This window comes from Etheostoma spectabile, unplaced genomic scaffold (assembly GCF_008692095.1).
Source record: "Etheostoma spectabile isolate EspeVRDwgs_2016 unplaced genomic scaffold, UIUC_Espe_1.0 scaffold00018649, whole genome shotgun sequence".
Classification (NCBI taxonomy): Eukaryota; Metazoa; Chordata; class Actinopteri; order Perciformes; family Percidae; genus Etheostoma; species Etheostoma spectabile.
Window position 1 is genome coordinate 64149 of NW_022604378.1, and position 4816 is coordinate 68964.

Below are 4816 nucleotides of genomic sequence, written 5' to 3' on the forward strand. Positions count from 1 at the left end.
CTGAAAATAAATGTTAAGAAATACATTCATGTATTTCCTGTACCTATGAGATAACACAACATTGTTAATGAAGGCACATCTGCGTTTTTTTATACTGTGATGAGTCATTGGTTTGCTAGCACCCTTAAAGATTGCCTTTCGTTGTCTCAATCTCAGAAATAACTACAGAGTCACAACTTCCATTCATGTGCTTGTGCCAGTATTCAACCACCTGAAAGTCACTGTATTTTCAGCATCAGTTGTGTTTGTTAGTTTTTAAAACTCCTAACCCGTGTGAGGGTTGAACTCACGACCTTCAGATTGTGAGACTGACGCGCTGCCTACTGCGCCAACGAGGCTATGCAAACACTTCCGATGGTTGGGAAGATTTCGTAAAAACTAACAATTTGGTCTTCAATCTTAATAAAAACAATGTATGTGGAGACTTATGCACTCCACATACATTGCCGAACTTTGCGTAGGAATCGGCGTACGCCCGTCCTACGCCGGTTTTAGGTCGTATGCACGTTTCAGAAATGAGGTTCAATGTGAGCACAATAAAGATTTCTTGAAGAAAGGTTTGTACTTTAAAGTTCTAGTTTTATTCCAATTCTTCTGGTCACACTTGGTACTATTTCATAACTTTTGTCTGTAGTTCTCTATTCTGTCAGGGCTTAACTCTATCTCCCCCGCCTCTTTTTTTGTTTCTTGTTATGTCTTGGCAAGAAGTATTATGCTTTTGGGTCGTCTGTCCATCCGTCAGGCCAAAGAAACAGATACCAGCATGTAACTTTGCAAATCAGTGGCTCACCCTGGCCGCCATCAAAGATGCCATTTGGACCTCCAGAAACTTTCTGGTAAGAAAGCACATGCAGATCCCATTCCCTCAAAACCTGAATCACAGATTTTCCAGCACCTGGACTTGATCAGACTGGGAATATGCCAAAGAGATGTTCACAAGTTCAGCCGAGGTAAATACTCGGCCCACATTCACACAGACCTAAAACTCCTCACTTAATGCTGGTTACAATTTTCTAAAATAAACAATGTCAGAGAAAAATTGAAAAGAGTGAAGGGTGTTGATAACATTTTTTAACAAGGTATTGGCTCATTATTGCTTCAGTAGTCTCCTTCAAGATTCTTCGAGGTAAGCAGGAAGCTCACATAAATGATAGTTGCAAGGTCTACCAACTTTGCAACCCGAAAACTGTCCCTCAAAATGTGAATCTCAGAATTTTCCTTCCCCTGAACATAAACAGCAGAGTGGTGCAGCGGAAGCGTGCCGGGCCCATAACCCAGAGGTCGATGGATCAAAACTATCTTCTGCTAATTCCTATGCTTTGTATCAGCATCAAGTCTATTTCCAGTTTGTTGATGTCTGGCAAAGCATCTGTTGCTGCAAGTGTCTTGAGTGAATTGTCTCTAGCTGCTGAAGAGTAAACTTTATGGCATGTCAAGTTTAAAATGGAAACTGCATTGCTGATACCTGTCGTAACACCCATTAAACTGGAACATAATACATTTAAAATTTATACAAATATTTATTTTGCACATTTACGTAGGTGAAACGATTCCTCACAGTGGTGCTGGAGGCCAGGGTGGTGCCATCCAGAGTAACTATCTCTTTGGATAGTGCGTCACGGAGGTGCTTGGGCCCCAGAGCAATAACTTCAGTTTTAACTGAGTTTAACATTAGAAAATTACAGGTTGTTTGTCTCTACAACTCTCAATAAGTTATTTACACTGCTGAAAAGCATTTCACATTTTTAAATTACCTCCACTGCTAAAAGCATAATAAAGAAAATGTAAAATATTTCTATAAAATGAAATAGTTTAATTTTTTAGAGATATTTTATTTTTCCATTTCATTCTATGCTTCTATAACATGAACAAACAATTTTATTCACCTACAGTAGCACTACTGCTGTTTTACAGCAGACTACAGCAAATTCAAAAAATACAGTAAATAAATGTAAATTAAATGTTACTACCCATAATGCAATGCATATTACAGTAGTGAACCAGAAAAGAAAGTTATCGTATTTCACGGTAAGTAACTGTAGAAATTACAGCAAAGTCTAACCGTGTTGGGAATGTACATAACTACAGCTCTGATTTAGGACCAATGTTGGACATCGTACAGATCTTTCTGCAGACCTTAACCAGCTAAATACCAATTCCCATACCGGGAGTTGAACCCGGGCCACCTGGGTGAAAACCAGGAATCCTAACCGCTAGACCATATGGGATTGACTACATATCAATAACAGGGATTTCATGAATCAAGTCGTAATCTGGCTGGAAACAGGCCTTCTCTTGAACGTGAATGAAGAAGCTTCTTAAGTAAGTTTTATCTTGAAGCTTTTGAGTGTTGTTTAGGTTTTTATCTGCTTTAACTATTACCGGACAGCGGGGGCACGGAGCAGAGCAGAGCGGCCGTTAGGGAGGAATCCTCCTCCGTGTTCAGCTCTTTTTGAACTGGCGGTAAAAAACTTAACGTTGGAACTTTATGACAAATAGAAATGTTGACAGGTTGATTTCTGTTAATAACAAACACAACTATAGTCAATAGAAAAAAACAAAATATGACAAGCCATCTTGGTTCATCTTTCCACTGTTCCTACAATCACCACTCTGGTCTGGTTGGAAACTAAAGGATCTAAACTAAAAGGATGTTCCTCTTTAACTAAAAGGTCTATCTCTGTAGGGATCCATCCCATAATGTTGTCACACACTTAGAATAATAATCTGAGTCTGTCAGCAGCAACAACACAACCTTTAGTGCACGCTGACTTTACCTTTAAATTAGGAGTTTAAACAGAGACACAACAGGAAGAATAAATCCATCAAATCAAGTCCCCAGTAATCAGCATGTGGCCTTGTTTTATTTCAGGTAGTCAGCATGGAGCTGTTCCACATTCCCAGACATTTAAAACAAGTCAATCATTGGCGTTATTCTACGAGTCAGATGAATAAATCAGCTGTTTGCTATTTGAGCTGCTCTGTTTCCTGCTGCTCCGTCATTCTTTAGTGTCCTCTGGAAACAGGTTGCTGTCCTTTATGATTCCTTTGGATGACATCATCAGTGTCTTTGCTTTAGTCTGAAGAAACTCCAACAGATTTAAAACCACATGCAGTCACAGAAAATACAAACAGGGAATAGAAAATGTCAGACAAAGAATATGAAATGAAAAGTCCCCAAAGTAGGAAAATATAATGTTAATCTACCAAACAACAATAACTGGAGAGCATCCAATTAAACATGGCCGACTTCCAGTATGTCGGCAATGAAGAGAGGAATGTTTGGACTTATTACAGATTAATTTTATTTTTATTTAACCTTTATTTAACCAGGAACAATCCCATTGAGCTACAGTAACTCTTCTTCCAGGGAGTCCTGCCAAGACAGACGGCAATAAGTTTCATAATACATAAAAGACAGGACAATGGTTCCATACCACACCACAAATCTCTATAGATACTACAACACAAACAAGACATTACACTTAACTTAAGCTAATGCAGACATGCTACTTAAAGGGCACCTTGTTAAAAGAAATTACACTGTTCAGGCAGAGTTGACTTTAAAAGGTTTTAAACTGAATTTGACCTAAAGTCCAAATTCAGGCCTTCCACACATTGGTTGTTAAACCATGGGCCAAATCGCTGTGTAGTCTCACAATGCTAAAACGTTTTGTGTTCCAACTGTTGGAAGTTTTTGATATTTAAAGGGTTCAAAAGTGTGTTCAAAGGTTAAAAGTAATAGCCCTTGAGCAGCCATGCCACGTCAAGGCTCAAATAAGAAAGCAGCCCGGAGACGTACTATACTGAACATTCCTTTTTCTGTTCATCCTAAAGTTCTTAAACATGTATTTTCTAAATTATAGAAAAGATCACGTGACCGGTGTTTGCAAGGGTCGCTCAGAGCTGAGGCTCTGCATCCTCCTCTGCATTTTACAATAAAAACCAGGTCATTCTTTCTCATTCGACGTCAGTCATTTTATTTGTTACCACTGTGACTTAGTGAAATGTCTGCAGGCACAAAAAGGTCCTGGAAAAGCAACAAATTTGCTTCAATAAGCGGTCCACAACGCAGTAAAGTAAGCATTGCTGCAACACATCAGGAAAGAGCTTGAGAGGCAGGGAGACAACAGGCAGATAAGAAACCTGCATTGATGACAAGAAGAAATTTGAGTTTAAGCTAGCCAAAATGGAGGACAGATTGAGATACAACAATGTGCGCATTATTGGACTGAAAAAGACAATCCAGTGGGATTCCTGCAGAAACAGCTACTGGTTTGGATTCCCTCCTTACAGAACAGGGCCACCATCAACATGGACAGAGCACACAGAATCAACGGCAAGGGTACAATGACACATACGCTGATTTGAAGGTGTCTGAGATACCAGGGCCGCCAGGCAGTCCTTCAGGCGGCAGCAGGACGGCCCGATTCAGGACTCCAATGCAACGCTGCATTTTAAGCCTGGCTACAGTGCTTTCACTGCCCAGCAGTGTCAGGAATGTATAGGAGTACAGCGTAAAGTACATGCTAAAGACGTCTCAAACTTTCTTATTTATCCAGCCACCCTGAAAGTAACTGGTGGAGGGAGAATTCACTACAGCCAAGAATGTGGACATGTTCTGTCGGGAGCTGGATAAAGATGATGAAGGGACATCCATGCAGGCGCTTCAGCAGGTGTGGATTAGTGGAGTCTGAAACACTGCTAGGTTGACTTGAGGGCACTGTAAGTAAGAGTGGGATCCAAGCTTTAAAAGGAACATTTAAGTAGGATGTGTGTTCAATTTATAAACTATGTTTATTACTCTCATTAGGCT

The 4816-nt window shown here is 40.0% G+C and overlaps 2 non-coding genes across 2 annotated transcripts; both read right to left on the minus strand.

Moving 5' to 3' along the window:
* Positions 1 to 265: 265 nt before the first annotated feature.
* On the minus strand, positions 266 to 338 carry trnav-cac (transfer RNA valine (anticodon CAC)). The gene has a single exon. It is a non-coding gene; the product is annotated as a tRNA-Val (tRNA).
* Positions 339 to 2156: 1818 nt separating this feature from the next.
* trnae-uuc (transfer RNA glutamic acid (anticodon UUC)) lies at positions 2157 to 2228 on the minus strand. Its single transcript has one exon. It is a non-coding gene; the product is annotated as a tRNA-Glu (tRNA).
* Positions 2229 to 4816: the final 2588 nt, after the last annotated feature.